At 46.2% G+C, this 17,426-nt stretch overlaps 1 long non-coding RNA gene across 2 annotated transcripts in view; it reads left to right on the top strand.

The window, feature by feature from the left end:
* The window catches only part of LOC109489602, a 203,486-nt gene that overhangs the window by 175,668 nt on the left and 10,392 nt on the right, over positions 1-17,426 (top strand). For both annotated transcript variants that reach the window (XR_004621641.1, XR_002142637.2), the window contains exon 6: positions 12,749-13,088. This is a non-coding gene — a long non-coding RNA (uncharacterized LOC109489602). The remainder of the gene's footprint in view (positions 1-12,748; positions 13,089-17,426) is intronic.

The following is a 17,426-nucleotide window of genomic DNA, read 5'->3' on the forward strand; positions in this document are numbered from 1 at the left end:
ATGCTCTCAAGAGCTTCCTGGGTTCAAGTCAAGTCCATCGCCACCGTGGGGACACGGGCCAGAGGACGGGCACCAGCAAGGCAGGTCCGGGTTTGGGTTTATCAGAACAAGTACCAACGTTCAGTTCTACTGCTGCTTGGTTTCATGAATACAGGGCCACTAACCTCTCCTGCCTCTGTTTCTCATCCATAAAATGGGGATGACAGCAATATCTAAACCTTAGACAGTGGTCTCGAAGAATCAGTATGTGTCGACGACGGAAGCCAGTGCCTGACACTTGACGAGAGCCGAGTAGTGGTTAACTGTGTTAGCAGCGAGTGCTGGTTTAATTAGAGAGAAGGTGCCCTGATGGTCAGGGGCCTCAGGAAACAGCCCCGGACACCTGATCTGCACAGGGATCTGGGTGTGTCCCGGCAGAGCGAGGGGCCGGAGCAGATGCCGACGGTGGCTGTGGGTGCAGGGGACAGCGCAGGAACGCCGTGTCACTGTGACAGGGTCACGGCTTCTCGAGCCGTGGAGCAGCTGTGTCAGGAAGCCACTCGGTCTCCTCGATCACAAAGCCCCCAAGTATCCGCCCAAACCCGCTCTCCACGAGGTGGGGGCCCTCTTCACAACAATGTACATCAGGACAAACACACACATGCCGTTCCCCAGCGCCAGCATGGAAATGCTCGCAGCTTGTTTTCCGTCTCCGAGCGCTGGTGGTGCCTGCACGGGCGGCGAGGCGGCTGCCGCGTGAGCAAGCCCCTGCAGGACCCGCCGCGGCAGCTCACAAAGGCGGCTTTGATGTGGTCTGCTTGGGCCAGAGCTGCCCAGCTGACTCGCCTACAGAATATCGACAATACCATCTGCACACGCCCGAGCCCAACGTGTCATTCTCGCCTTGGGAGCAAACCATAGCTGACGGAACATTCTGGAAACCTTGCCAGAGAGTGACGAAAGATGTTAATTTAACTATTAAAACTCAACAAAGGGGCCCCCTTGTTAGCAAAGGACAATTTCAGACAAGAAAGAAGCTAAAAAAAAAAAAAAAACCACCACCCAAACTCTTCTCTAGAAGGCATCAACCAGAAGGGGTGTCTTAGAGGGAGCGGTTCTCCTACGGAATTAACCTGGAAGCTGACAACAGTCAGGCAATGTCTTACTTCCTCAGCCCACACTCTGCAGCTTCTAGACAGTCCTCTGGGTCTGCCATTGCCGGGCAAAAACTGAGGCAGGGCTGTCCATTTTGACGTGTTCACCCAGTGCCACGGGGAGCCCCTGCACACACACTTTGCTCGTTTCTCCCCTGTGCTCCCACTCAAATCGGTGGTGGACACGGGGCCGAGGGGTGCTCCATCCGGTGTGCACCAATCACGTCCAGTCCTCCCTGTGCTCCATCCCAGCTGGGGGCTGGGCATTTGCCCACTGGCTCTGAGCTCAGGCCCTCCTCTGAACCATCATGGTGTTAGCTTTGGGGTGTTGCAGGGAAGATTCCATAGGAAAGGTGAATGCAGAATGATATTTACATAACATGGGTAGCACAGTGCGTGGCAAACACTTGTCACTGTTGTTAGACATAGCCAGCAAATCTTCTGGAAAAACATTCCATCTTTCTGGTCAGTGAAGCCCTGGGGAGAGGATCGTGAACATTCTGAGATGACTGTTGCCATTCTGCTCCTTGGACTGTCCCAACAGGACGCTGACTGCTGTCATTAGTTCAAAAAAATGTTTATTGAGAGCCAAGAGCAGCATGGACTTTACACTGTTGTGTGCGTGTGTTAAGTAGCCTCCATGCCCAGCATGGATCCAACGTGGGGTTTGAACTCACCCTGAGATCGAGACCTGAGCTGAGAGTCAGACTCTCAACCGACCGAGCCACCGGGCGCCCTATATGTTGGTGTTTTAGACAAGACTCTACGAAAGTACAAATCTGACTTTTAAGAAACTTTAGACTCTGTTTTCTCACTGGAGACTTTAATTAAGTAACGGTCTTGCTGATTGCTTAACAAGTGAATCCCACCGTCGGTGCAACAGCCATGGATCACAGTTGCGGACGGGTGGATAAATCTGTCTCATGTGGGTACTGCCTTATCAACCAAACATTAACTCAAATCACTGATGCACTCCAAGGTGGCATACCGACAAAACAGGGACGTTTGGTTCTGTTCGGGTGGAAAGGGGAAAGAAAAAGGGACTTCTCTTCATTTCTGGATGCCTCAGTCTAAACCCAGCCGTTCAGTTTTAGGAAACCGTAGTTTCTGGCTTCATGAGGTCTGCAACTTGCAGATGTGGAGGGAGATGAAGAGATGCCCAAAGACCTTTTAGAAATGCAGCTGTGGTCTTGATTAAGGATCTGAGCTTCTGAACAAGCAACCATATGTTCACATATCTGTTGAGAAAAAGAAATAGAGGCAGAATCACACTTGTCTCAATGTGGGATGGTCTCTCCGATATCCGACCTGGCCTCCCTGCCTCCTTACTTTCCTTGACAACAGCTTGTCCTTCTCATAAGCTTTCCCTCACCTGTGTTCTCCACCTTTGCTGCTAACCTTCTTTAGGTCACAGAGGAATCTTCTGAAAATCCAGTGTCTCCTCAGCAAGACGAACAAACACACGTGGGGACCAGAGAGCTCCTTGCCTTACAGTTTTCCCTCCTTTCCAACCTCGACTGTCTAGTTAGCTGACCCTCGGCTCTGCTCCTGAGCTGAGAGTCCTAGAGGGCCAGGAGCAGAGTGGGCTGCAGGCCCCATGGGGGAGGGTGAGGGATGTATGAGTCAGGGTTCCTGAGAGAAGCAGAGCCAATAGGATGTGTATATGGAGGGAAAGAGATTTAACTTAAGAAATGGGCTGACACGAATATGGAGGCTGGCAAATCCAAAACCTCCAGGTTGGCCAGCAGCCTAGGGACCCAGAAAGGAGCGATACTGCAGGCAAGAATTCTTTCTTGCTGGGGGGGGGATGTCAGTTTTTGTTCTCATTAGGCCGTCAACTGCTTGGGCAAGGCCCACCCACACTATGGTGGGAAATCTGCTTTAAACAAATTCCGATTTAGATGTTAATCTCATCTGAAAATACCCTCACAGAAAACATCCAGGATAATGTTTGGCCACCTCTGGGCACCGTGGCCCAGCCAGGTTGACGTGTAAAATTAACTATCACAGGTGACCCAGAATCCGTCGCTGGTAGATCAAGCTACCTTGACAGTGCCTTCTTTCCCTGGCCTGGCCTCTGCCCTTTGGCCACCATGTCCTTTGTCTAGTTACCTGGTCTCTCCCATGTGAGCGAGGAGCCCTGCTAAGAGAAAGTGCTCTTAGGCAGAGCTTCCTCGGTATGTGACTGAAGCCATCTTTATGCAAACAGGTCAAGAGCTGGTATGAGTTTTTGTGTTTTGTTTGTGTTTTGAATTTGTAAACAACACAACAGGGTCACCACTGGGCGTCACAGTTGTGTGGCCTCCAGGTGCACTGGTGGGGACCCACAGCCCCCTGGCTGAAGTGGGGGGTTCCCATTGTCAGAGAGTGGGATGGCTTCTTCATGTCCGGTCATGTGTAGTCATGATATGGCCCCTGGCATCCTGGTTTGGAGCAGTGCACCACAGGGACAACATATCGCCATTAGCCAGCTTCTAATCACATGGGCTCAGCANATGTGTAGTCATGATATGGCCCCTGGCATCCTGGTTTGGAGCAGTGCACCACAGGGACAACATATCGCCATTGGCCAGCTTCTAATCACATGGGCTCAGCATACAGAACCAGGAGCACTGTCTGCAAGACGCCATGCCTGGCATTGGTGTGGATGAGTGAGGGCACAGGTGCGCTCGAGCATGAGTGCCTTGGGGAGACCGCAGCTCCCCGAGGAGGCCAGCATGCCTGCCCCACACATCATCCCGATGGTGTGTGGCCTGAAGGTGTGGGCTGTGGCCACGGCAGTGTGGAGAAGGGAGGGAGAACCAGTAGGACCCCCGGTGACATCTCCTGCCCTGGGAACGGGTGAGCAGAGCTATGGAAGGGACACTTTGCCCTACACACGTGGCTGCAATGAATTGTCTCTGATCACTGCTTTCCTGCCTACCCATGTCTGGGACTGCAGACACCCCCATCTGCTGGACAGGCATCCCGGTGAGCCATCGCCTGGCCAGGTTCAGCTGAGTCAGTACTGATCTAATTTCCTGAAGGCATGCCACAAGCTCCAGTTATTGTCAGGTATTTGCAAGCACCCCAAAGTGCCCAACCAAGCCACGCATGGCAAGGCTCACAGCCATTCACGGGAGTCAGGGGGGAGATGGGAACATTTCCTGCACCAGTGCCCCAGCCAGGGATTGCAGGGCAGATCTCGGTGCTTTCTGCGGCGCCACGTGGAAACGCAACTCGGTCAGGATAAAGGAGATGGAGGTGTCATCGAATTGGCTATGTAAACTCTGCGTATCTCTGCGGCAGCCATCCAATGGAATCCAAACCAAATAAAACAAACAAAACCCCCACATTTCCTCATAGCCAGTGACTTTGATGAGGGGCTAGTTGGTTGGGTGATAAGCTACGTCTTTCTCTTTTAATCCTCCTTTCTTATTTGGGTGCTGTGTTCCTCCAAGACTGGGGACCATGTCTTCCCTTCCTGAGCAAAAGCACCAAACCAGAATCTGGCCGAGATTCAGCAGCAAGAGGGAAAGAAGCCATGGGCGAGCTTAGCCTAGCAAACACTGCGAGGCTTAAGGAAAGCCATGCACTTTACACACTTGAGCTTCTGAGGTCTTGTCCGAGAACCAGCCGGTAAAGCTGCAGAAGCAGGTGTCAGCCTGCAATCCAGCTTCCCCTCCTTCTGCCTGGGCAAGGGGGCACCGCGTCGGGGAGCCCCGCAGCCCCACATCTGTGTGCCCTCTTCCCACCCCCACCACCTCCCTCCCTGTCCTCCTCCTGACCCCTCCCTGCCCCAAGAGGCGAAGGAGGGTGTAGACCCCACACTCCTTCCTCACCAGAAGCTGCCCCTCTCCTGAAGTGCATGGGGACTGATCAGATCCTTGTGCTTATACCTTTACCTCTCGATTGTGTCCATAATTTATAACACTGCATATGTGTCTCACGATTTTAACAATATTTCACAATGATTTCCTTTTCTCATCCAACAAGTGTTTTCAAGATTGGTTTGTGCTCATACCTACTGCTTAGCATGTCCATCCTTCTGATTAACATTATTCGTTGTATGAATATATAACTATTTATTTATCCAATTCCTTACAGGGGGACAACTAGGGGGTTTTCAATTTTTGCTCTTTATAAACAATGCCTTAGTTAGGCACCTTAGTTACGACTCAGTGTGATCATTTCCCAAATTCTCTAAAATAAACCTAGTACTGCATTTGTGGGTCACTGGCTAAATCTCTCCACGGTAATAGTCCTTGTAATTCCACACCTGTCGACACTGGAATGATCACACCTGGTAATTTTTCCAATCTGATGGGTCTGAATGATTTCATTTATTATTTACATGTCAGGATTTTTAGGGAAGTTGAGCCTCTTTCGTATATTCATTGATCTTTCAGGATTTCTTTTCCATGAATTATCCCTTTCTTGGCCCAGTTTTTCAAATTGCACTGTTGTGGGACACCTGGGTGGCTCAGTTGGTTAAGCATCTGCCTTCGGCTCAGGTCATGATCCCTGGGTCCTGGGATCGAGTCCCACATCGGGATCCCTGCTCAGCCAGGAGTCTGTTTCTGCCTCTGCCTGCCACTCCCCCTGCTTGTGCTCACTCTATCTCCCCCTCTCTCTGACAAATAAATAAAATCTTTTAAAAAAACAAAATAAAATAAAATTGGTGACATGACATAATAAAAATTATTTTTAAAAAAGAAAAGAAAAAAATAAAATAAAATAAAATTTGACTGTGGCTATAGACTGAAGGTTTGTGTGCCATTGCCTTCCTTATTCATATGTTGAAACCTAGCCCATAACATGGGATATTAGGAGGTGGGGTCTTTGATGGTGATGATGTCACAAGGAGGGGGCCCCCATGATCGGATTAGTATCCTTATAAAATTAGACCTGGAAGGCTCCCTTGCTCTTTCTTTCTTTGTTTTTTTTTAAGATTTTATTTATTTATTTGAGAGAGAAACAGAGCAAGTGGAGGGAGGGGTTTTTTTAAATTGTTTTTGTTTATTTATTTTAGAGAGAGAGTGAGAGTAGGGGGAGGGGCAGGGGCAGAGGCAGAAGGAGAGAGAGATTCTCCAGCAGACTCCCCACTGAGCACAGAGCCTGCTGTGGGCCTCAATCTCACAACCCATGAAATCATGACCTGAGCCGAAACCAAGAGTCGGAGGCTTAACTGCCTAAGCCCCCAGGCATCCCTCCCTTGCTCTTTCTACCACGTGAGGACGCAGGGAGAAGATCGTTGTCCATCAGCTAGGAAGCAAGCCCTCACCAGACCCCAAATCCGCGTGTGTCTTGACTTTGGACTTCCAGCCTCCAGAATGTGAGAAATAGATTTCTGCTGCTTATGACCCTCCCCGTCTGTGGTATTCTGTTATTGAAGACACAGTAGACTAGGACTGTTGTCTCTTTCTTTCTGATTGGCATAAATCTCATCTATTATGAAAATACCAATCTTGTGTGATTACACGTCTGTCTCTATTTTCTCTTACATTTTCCTTATCGATGACGCATCGTCTGCAAATAACGGCTTTGGCTTTGTTCCTCTTTCCGGTTGTTACACCTCTTTCCCCTGCCTCATGCTGGCCAGGCCCGTCAAGACAAAGCCGGCTAGAGCAGCACACTGGACTTTCAAGGCTCTGTTTCTAATCTGTGCCTGTCACATATTATACATTGAAGCATGTAGATTATACATATATTTTTAGGAGTTTGCATTTATATTCGTGAGATTGGCCTGTTTGCCTTGTCAGGCATTCAGTGACTCTTCTGTGGAGCAGTCTGAGAAGATACAAAGGATATTGTGGTTGTTGTTTTCTTTTGTATGTGATGTTGGGTTATTTGTTTTGTGCACCTGTGGCAATAAATGGCATCTCTGTGGTGGTATGGATTTGACCGATCTCTTCAACCGTTGCTTGGCAAGAGGCCTGGAAAATGATATCCAGGTCCAAGTAAGAGGTGGGGAGTAGAGCTAGGGTGGTTATACTTACATCAGACAAAAGAGACTTTAAAATAAAGATGGTAACAAAAGATACAGAAGGGCACTGCATCATGATAAAGTCCTCTTACAATCCTGTAAGAGGACACAGCATTTGTAAACATTCGTGCACTCAACATAGCAGCACCTGAATATAGAGAGCAAACATTAACAGAAATGAAGGGAGAAGAAGACAACTACAATAATAGTAGGGAACTTTAACACCCCACTTACATCAATGGACAGATCATTCAGACAGAAAATCAATAAGGAAACATCAGCCTCAAAGGACACCCTGGACCACATGGACTTAACAGATACATTTAGAACATTCCATCCAAAAGCAGCAGAATACACATTCTTCTCAAGTGCAGATGGAACACTCTTCAGGATAGGTCACATGCTAGGGCTACAAAGCAAGTCTCAATAAATTTAAGAAGACTGAAATCACATCAAGTATCTTTTTCAGCCACAATGGTATGAAATTAGAAATCAACCACAAGAAAAAAACAAGGAAAGAAACACAAACAGAAACTAAATAACATGCTATCAAGCAGCCAATGGGTCGATAAAGAAATCAAAAAGGAAACCAAAAAATACCTGGAGACAAATGGAAATGGAAATACAATGTTCCAAAATCTTTGGGTTGCAGCAAAAGCCATCCTAAGAGGGAAGTTCATAGTGATAGAGGCCTACCTTAAGAAACAAAAAAAATCTCAAATAAACAATCTAACTTTATATTTAAAGGAACTAGTGAAAGAAGGACAAACAAAGCCTAAAGTTGGTAGAGGAAAGGAAATAATAAAGATCAGAAAAGAAACAGAGACTAAAAAAACAAGAGAACTCTAGGAAACACCCTGAGGGGTGTTGGAGGGGAGGTGGGGGGGGGATGGGGTAACTGGGTGATGGTCATCAAGGAGGACACGTGATGTAATGAGCACTGGGTGTTATATGCAACTGATGAATCACTAAACTCTACCCCTGAAACTAATAGTACACTGTATGTTAACTAAATTGAATTTAAATAAAAAATTTTTAAAAAACAATGGAAAAGATCAAGGAAACTAAGAGCTGGTTTTTTTAAAAAGGTAAACAAAATTAACAAACCTTTAGTTAGATCAGGAAAAAATAAGAAAGGACCCAAATAAATAAAATCAGAAATAAAAAAAAAAGAAGTTACAACCAGTACCACAGAAATATAGCCCATCAACTTCATGCCAACAAATAGACAACCTAGAAGAAACCGATAAATTCCTAGTAACATACAACCTTCAAGACTGAATCAGGAAGAAGCAGGAGCTCTGAACAGATTGATTACTCAGAACAAAACTGGAGCCGTAATCAAAAACCCCTCAACAAGCGGAAGTGTGGGACCAGATGGCTTCCCAGGTGAATTCAACCAAACATGTGAAGAAGAGATAATACCCATCCTCAAATTATTCTGAAAAATATAAGAGTGTGAAAAGCACACTGGACTCACAGGTGTTCAGGGTGTGTCCTGGCCTGTGTGAAACAGGTCAGGGCCAGGTGAACAAGCCTCCTTCTAGAGCCAGAGGCCAGGAAGTATGCCAAACTTAGCAGAACTGCATGGTGACATCTTAGCATGTGTTCCATACACTCTGTGTCCAAGGCGGAAACAACCCAGTAACAGGAAAAGAGAAAGAAAATCAGACACCCATGCCTATGTAAAACAAAAAAAGAACATTTTAAATATTTATAACTAGCCTCATTCAAATAACGATTCGAGTCTGCTTACAAAAAGACAAACACCATCAAGATTTTTAAAAGACTGGAAGATAAATAGGGAGGGAGAAAAAAGTCAGGGTATCAGGGGCCAGATCAGTTCCCGAAAGTACCCACAGACTTCTGCATGCCAGAAGGCAGCCACGGCTTGATTCAGCTCTCAGCAACTGACACTAGGAGCTAGGTGCAATCAGCGACATAAATAAGTACCCTGGAGGAAAAGAACAAACCAGGGTTCCAAGGGAGGAAGGAGAGGGCAGCCCTCTTGACTGACCTAGGAGGGACAACTCCTGGGGGGCCTCTTAGAGAGGCCAAGTTCATGGCTGTCTGTGAAGTTCATGGGCTGCTTCTGTGTCCCTCAGGGTCCAAGATGGCAAGGCCAGCTGTTGCTGGAAGGGGACGTGGTCCATGGTACGGAGAGGCACTCTTGGTCTTTTTTAGCTTTGACCTGGGCAGACCTGTCCTCTTTCTANCTTCCTCTTTCCGGTTGTTACACCTCTTTCCCCTGCCTCATGCTGGCCAGGCCCGTCAAGACAAAGACGGCTAGAGCAGCACACTGGACTTTCAAGGCTCTGTTTCTAATCTGTGCCTGTCACATATTATACATTGAAGCATGTAGATTATACATATATTTTTAGGAGTTTGCATTTATATTCGTGAGATTGGCCTGTTTGCCTTGTCAGGCATTCAGTGACTCTTCTGTGGAGCAGTCTGAGAAGATACAAAGGATATTGTGGTTGTTGTTTTCTTTTGTGTGTGATGTTGGGTTATTTGTTTTGTGCACCTGTGGCAATAAATGGCATCTCTGTGGTGGTATGGATTTGACCGATCTCTTCAACCGTTGCTTGGCAAGAGGCCTGGAAAATGATATCCAGGTCCAAGTAAGAGGTGGGGAGTAGAGCTAGGGTGGTTATACTTACATCAGACAAAAGAGACTTTAAAATAAAGATGGTAACAAAAGATACAGAAGGGCACTGCATCATGATAAAGTCCTCTTACAATCCTGTAAGAGGACACAGCATTTGTAAACATTCGTGCACTCAACATAGCAGCACCTGAATATAGAGAGCAAACATTAACAGAAATGAAGGGAGAAGAAGACAACTACAATAATAGTAGGGAACTTTAACACCCCACTTACATCAATGGACAGATCATTCAGACAGAAAATCAATAAGGAAACATCAGCCTCAAAGGACACCCTGGACCACATGGACTTAACAGATACATTTAGAACATTCCATCCAAAAGCAGCAGAATACACATTCTTCTCAAGTGCAGATGGAACACTCTTCAGGATAGGTCACATGCTAGGCTACAAAGCAAGTCTCAATAAATTTAAGAAGACTGAAATCACATCAAGTATCTTTTTCAGCCACAATGGTATGAAATTAGAAATCAACCACAAGAAAAAAACAAGGAAAGAAACACAAACAGAAACTAAATAACATGCTATCAAGCAGCCAATGGGTCAATAAAGAAATCAAAAAGGAAACCAAAAAATACCTGGAGACAAATGGAAATGGAAATACAATGTTCCAAAATCTTTGGGTTGCAGCAAAAGCTGTCCTAAGAGGGAAGTTCATAGTGATAGAGGCCTACCTTAAGAAACAAAAAAAATCTCAAATAAACAATCTAACTTTATATTTAAAGGAACTAGTGAAAGAAGGACAAACAAAGCCTAAAGTTGGTAGAGGAAAGGAAATAATAAAGATCAGAAAAGAAACAGAGACTAAAAAAACAAGAGAACTCTAGGAAACACCCTGAGGGGTGTTGGAGGGGAGGTGGGTGGGGGGATGGGGTAACTGGGTGATGGTCATCAAGGAGGACACGTGATGTAATGAGCACTGGGTGTTATATGCAACTGATGAATCACTAAACTCTACCCCTGAAACTAATAGTACACTATATGTTAACTAAATTGAATTTAAATAAAAAATTTTTAAAAAACAATGGAAAAGATCAAGGAAACTAAGAGCTGGTTTTTTTAAAAAGGTAAACAAAATTAACAAACCTTTAGTTAGATCAGGAAAAAAATAAGAAAGGACCCAAATAAATAAAATCAGAAATAAAAAAAAAAAAGAAGTTACAACCAGTACCACAGAAATATAGCCCATCAACTTCATGCCAACAAATAGACAACCTAGAAGAAACCGATAAATTCCTAGTAACATACAACCTTCAAGACTGAATCAGGAAGAAGCAGGAGCTCTGAACAGATTGATTACTCAGAACAAAACTGGAGCCGTAATCAAAAACCCCTCAACAAGCGGAAGTGTGGGACCAGATGGCTTCCCAGGTGAATTCAACCAAACATGTGAAGAAGAGATAATACCCATCCTCAAATTATTCTGAAAAATATAAGAGTGTGAAAAGCACACTGGACTCACAGGTGTTCAGGGTGTGTCCTGGCCTGTGTGAAACAGGTCAGGGCCAGGTGAACAAGCCTCCTTCTAGAGCCAGAGGCCAGGAAGTATGCCAAACTTAGCAGAACTGCATGGTGACATCTTAGCATGTGTTCCATACACTCTGTGTCCAAGGCGGAAACAACCCAGTAACAGGAAAAGAGAAAGAAAATCAGACACCCATGCCTATGTAAAACAAAAAAAGAACATTTTAAATATTTATAACTAGCCTCATTCAAATAACGATTCGAGTCTGCTTACAAAAAGACAAACACCATCAAGATTTTTAAAAGACTGGAAGATAAATAGGGAGGGAGAAAAAAGTCAGGGTATCAGGGGCCAGATCAGTTCCCGAAAGTACCCACAGACTTCTGCATGCCAGAAGGCAGCCACGGCTTGATTCAGCTCTCAGCAACTGACACTAGGAGCTAGGTGCAATCAGCGACATATATAAGTACCCTGGAGGAAAAGAACAAACCAGGGTTCCAAGGGAGGAAGGAGAGGGCAGCCCTCTTGACTGACCTAGGAGGGACAACTCCTGGGGGGCCTCTTAGAGAGGCCAAGTTCATGGCTGTCTGTGAAGTTCATGGGCTGCTTCTGTGTCCCTCAGGGTCCAAGATGGCAAGGCCAGCTGTTGCTGGAAGGGGACATGGTCCATGGTACGGAGAGGCACTCTTGGTCTTTTTTAGCTTTGACCTGGGCAGACCTGTCCTCTTTCTATAAAATACCCTTTTGAAGGGTCTGGGTAGATCAGTAGGTTGGGCATCCAACTCTTGATTTCAGTTTAGGTCATAATCACAGGGTCGTGAAATCAAGTCCTGTGTCGGGCTCCACGCTGGGCTTGGAACCTGCTTAAGATTCTCCCCCTAGCCCGCCCCTCTGCCTCCTCACCCCCATTCATGCATGCTCAATCTCTCTCTCTCTCTCTCAAAAATTTTTTTAAAAAATTTAAATCCTCTTTTGAAGAATATTCCAAATAAGTTACTTAATAATACTTTGACAAAAAGCACCTTAAGGTCCAAGGCGAGAGCCCTGTGAAGACCCTACCAGATCCAGCAGCCTGCGCGTGACTATTAGCTATGCTTGTTATGCTAGTAGGGATGCTGTCTCTGAGTCTCAGCTCCCCCGTTATTACTAGCTGTGGGACTCTGGACAAGTCGCTGACCGTGCCTGTGGGCTCTGTCCCCTCATCTATGAACAGGATGATCCTAGAGCTTCCCTCATGTGGTCTTATATACCTTAATGAGTTCCTATCAAACTCCATTGCACAGTGGTCTTATATACATTACTTCCCTCATGTGGTGTTATATACATTACTGAGTTCCTATCAAACTCCATTGCACAGTGCCCAGAGCACAGCGACAGCTGCACTTTATTTTACTAGAAAAACTTTTTCAGAATTTATAAATTTCATTTTTTTAATGATTTTTCTCATATTTTATGATTTTTTTCATTTTTGACACAAACTAATTTTTCATCTTGTATACTCTTTGTTTTCTTAGGATAGACACCCTTCAAAATGCAGGGTCACTGCTCTTCAATGTCATCCATCGGAAAAGGGGTCAGTTGTCAGTTCTCTGGGAGATAGAGAACGTGGGTGTGACTCGAAATTCTGGCAACAACTAGCCCTGAGCCCCCAGTTCTCAGACACCCAAGAGTCAGCACAAGGGTACTCTCCGAAGGCTGATGGTCAAGCTCACAGCACGTGGCCAGGCCCACCAAGGGCACTCGCAAGATGGCAACTCTTACTGTCGTGATGGTGAAGTGGCCGGGCGTGTGGCACAAATCCTCACATTCATCCTTTCCCATGGCTTCCCCAGGCATAGCCTCCCTTCCTAAAAGGTAAGAAATGCTGTTTATAATTTGGGATGATATGGTCTGGTGCAGAGAACATTACCGTAACACATGGAAATTTATTGGCAAGATCCTGGCAGGTTAGCAGATGGTCTTTTCTTTGCTGCAGCCCCGCTAAAGTCCATAATTATAACAGGATAATCTTTTTCTCTTGTAATAAAAAGCAGTTGAACACTATGTTCTGCTGTGTCTCCTGGTGACCAGTCTGAATCACAATCACAAGCAGGATCTTTCAGTGCAGGGGGAGGTGGCCCTGAGAAGCACTGTCTCTTCCTGCCCACAGAACAGTAAACATGGCGCCCGGTTTGGCACCAACGCTTTCTATGAAAGTGACTTCCCAAGCTTGTATGCGCCACACCACGCTATTTCTTTGTGCTGATGACTGCTCTTTGACTTTTTTTATTATTAAAAATGAGAAAAAAAGTCTCCAAGTGTTAGGAAAATAAACCTTTTTGTCCCAGATAATTTCATTTGAAGAGAGAGTCAAGATGTATTTATTGAATAATACACTTAACCTTGTGAAGCTTCCTAAGAAAGTCATTTTAGTTAGAGCGTCTATATTGAGAAACATATTTTTATTTTCCAAGTATAATATGCAGATGGGTTTTTGAGACAAAAGCATAAACGAATTCAATAACATGCAAGTTGGCATTTGCTTTTGAGGACAATAAAACTCACCTTTCATAACTGATGGAGGTTGTTTACAACTCATTATCTGTGGACTTTTCCGTCTAATATTTACTGAATGCCTATTATGTGCTGGCACTCGTATATGAAACAGTTTCATGAGGTGGGCTTTCTTTATCCCCTTTTTTTGGTAGATGAAGAAACTGAACACAGAAAAGGAAATCAGGCCCCCTAAGGTCTCACAGTTTACTCTGTGCCAAGCTGGGATTCCCAGCCTGCCACCCTGTCTCTCTAGGACCTCGGAAACCTCTAGACCTGGACATGCAGTAAGGGAGCTACTAGCCTTATGTGACTATTTAGGCTTAACTGTAGGTGAATTAAAATTAAAGAAATTAAGTCAAATTAAAAACTCAATCCCTCCATTGCAGTAGCCCTAATTCAAGTGCTCAAAAGCTGACCCTCCACGTCCCATCTGTCAATACATCCACCGTCCTGAAGCCACTAGACGTGTCTCGTCCATCACTGCTTACAGGACTCATCATGAGGATTCTATTCTTTATGCCTCTGAAGCTGCTTGGGTTTAAAGTTCCAAGAAAGCAGAGCGAATATGTACTCCACACAACACGGGGAGAATGGCCCATTCTCCACCTCTTTGCTCCCTGTCCCCTAGGCACCCGTTCCTGCTCCCAGTCTCCTGCCCAGTGGCTCCTCCAGCTGTGTCCCCCTTCCTACCACTGAGCCCCCACTGGCCCAAGAGCAGAGTGGGAGGCAGACCATTCATTCCCTCCATCATCTGACCTCCCTTTGTCTTCCTGATGGTGACCGTCCTAACTAAAAACCCTTAAACCTTCCATAGACGCAAGCCCCTGCATTAATGGATGGAGATAGACACCAGTGTCTTGTGAGGAGGGAAAGGGTGCTTTCTGCAAAATCAGTAGGTGAATTCAGCCTACTGGGGTCTCGTTACATAGACATGATTAATTCAATCATTAGCGACTGGTGATTGAACTCATCTCTGGCTCTCCCTCCCTTCTCTGGAGGTTGGGCTGGCTCAAAGTCCCAGCCTTCTGATCACATGGTGGCTCTTTCTGGAGAATAACCCCGGGCATCCTAAAGCTGTCAGGGGACCCACCAAGATTCATCTCATTAGCATAAACTCAGGAGCGATCCAGGCACTCCTCTAACTCTCGGGGAGTTCCAAGGGTTTTTAGAAGCTCTGTGCCGGGAGCGTGTGACAAACACCCGACGAATTTTGTCACAGTCACATCAGGAAACTCTTACTCACTCGCAGAGGGATGAGAGGATCTTGTCCTGCTCGCCAAGAATACATCTAAATACCTTCTCCTTCTCTGTATGAATTCCCCAAATTCTACCCAAAAGAAAAATTTAAATTGCTAAGTGGCAATGGAATATGCTATTTTGACTCGAGAACGATAACACTGTTCCTGAGCGTCTTCTACCACGATCTAACGGCAGTCACGGCTCTTGCGCTGTGCGTGCATACTCAACACCGCCTANTTCCCCAAATTCTACCCAAAAGAAAAATTTAAATTGCTAAGTGGCAATGGAATATGCTATTTTGACTCGAGAACGATAACACTGTTCCTGAGCGTCTTCTACCACGATCTAACGGCAGTCACGGCTCTTGCGCTGTGCGTGCATACTCAACACCGCCTAAAAGCAATAAAGAAGGTACAGGCATTCGGACTTTGGAAAGTCGTTTTAAAAGCCCGTCTCTTGGAGTTGATCTCCAGCAGAAGCAAGCATTACATGTCTGTGCGGGGATATCAGCATGGATCAGATACATAGGTAAAAAAAGAAGAGCTGGAAAGCCAGGTTTGCTAAACCCTTAGTGTCAGGCTTGAGCGAAACTCCAAACCCCAGAGTCAAAACCAATTTGCAATATAAAATGCAGCTGGCTGGCTGAAAGTATGCAGTAAGCTTTGAAAAATGAAAGCATACATATATGTTGGGACAAGTTTGGAGGGGGAGGAGAGGCGTACGTTGCCTGGAACCCTGGATGTAATCAGGGAAGTCCCAGAAAACCCGCAGCAAGTTCCAGCCCTGAGGAAGGTGAGGAGCTGGCAGAGGTCCCCCTCCAGGAAGAATGAACACTGGCGATGTTATAACGAAGTTTGAAGGGACCATTTAGCCACGCTTGAAAACCTAATCACATCGGCCAGGGCAATGACATTTCCAAACGCTTGACTTTTTGCAACATGTTTATATGTTTCCCATTTTCAGTTTATGCATGACTGAGAGGAAAAGAAAAAGCCAGAGACAAGGTATGCTACTTTTTCATTAAGCACACGGAGGCCAGGCGGCCGTCTCTGCCTCCTGCATACGGCAGGATTCGGGGGTGCACACTGCCACGCAAGGGGCGTGGTCGCACCCAGAGCACCAGTTGAGTTCATTCCTGCTTCACCGCAAAAAGCACCATGAAGTTTTCACTTCCCGAGCATCCGCGATGCACGAGCGTGTTCCAAATTAGATCCCGAGAGAGGGACTTTGACTTTGCTGCCACTGGGAAGAACGTCTATGTTCACTCAGGGAGAGAGTTTGTGAAGTGCTTTGTAGCTTTCGTGTGGATGTGTGTGTTTGTTCAAAGTCTTGCAAGTTTCATGAATACCAAACAAGCAAACAAACAATGTGTAGAGTGAGAGCACACCTTGCTTCAGTCCCTGAGCACAGGGATGGACTTCAGGCTGGGAGATTAAGCCAAGAGTCGACCTTCCATGGACTCTTTGAAAGCTGGGCTGGTCAATTAAAGAACAAGACCGTGCAGAAAACACTGGTGGGGAGGGCCCGGCCCCACTCCCCTTGGCTCCCCAGACTCCATCTCCCCTCCCCCTCAGGGGACGCTCCTAAGAGAAGACGATGTACTTTGCAAGGATTCTGATACAATCTTTCTGAGTTGTAGTTTTTCCTTCATTTATTTCTTCAACAAATATAGTCAGAACTAGTGACTACCATGTGCTTGGAAGTCTCAGCACTGGGGTTCGTCAGTCTGCTCTCCTGGCGTTATATCCTAGTAAAACATTAACAGACAAGAGTTAAATGTAATTACAAGAATTTCAAACGGTGCTGAGCGCTAACAGGTGACACAGAGTCTCCAGCGGGGGGCAGTGACAGTATTGGAGGGCACAGCTCTGCAAAGCCAGGCTCCAGCAACGTCGCCGCTGGAATCTGACTACGCAAGGATCCAGTGGTCCGAGACTGGCCAAGGAGAGAACTGACGCTGGCGAAAAGGGCAAGAATGGCAAATGGGGGTCCCCGGTGCCATACTGAAGTGGGAGCCAGGGTGGTCTATGGAAAGAATAGAAAGAACGCTCTTCTGGATGGAACACGTGTTGGTGAGAGACATAATCCGAGAAACAGGCACAAACCAGACCACGAAAGTAGGTGTTTGCATTCTGTTCTCCATGTGCTGGGAGGCACATTTGCGACTTCGCAGCCGGGAAGGAGTATAACGTGATTTACATTGTGATGACGTGCCTGGCTGTGATGTGGAGATCACCTGTGAACACTTCCGTGAGGGCATCAAGGACTTCTGAGCCTTCAGGGTTCTAGGTCACTGACGGATGCTCTCGCGAGGACAGCCAGGCTAGGCTCCTGGAGCAGCAAGGGAAAATTCCACGCCAGAGAGAGAGAGGAGCGGGAGGGGAGGGGGAAGAGCGAGCTGAAGCCTGAACAGAGCAG

This window comes from Ailuropoda melanoleuca, chromosome 17, assembly GCF_002007445.2.
Source record: "Ailuropoda melanoleuca isolate Jingjing chromosome 17, ASM200744v2, whole genome shotgun sequence".
In the NCBI taxonomy this organism is placed as follows: Eukaryota; Metazoa; Chordata; class Mammalia; order Carnivora; family Ursidae; genus Ailuropoda; species Ailuropoda melanoleuca.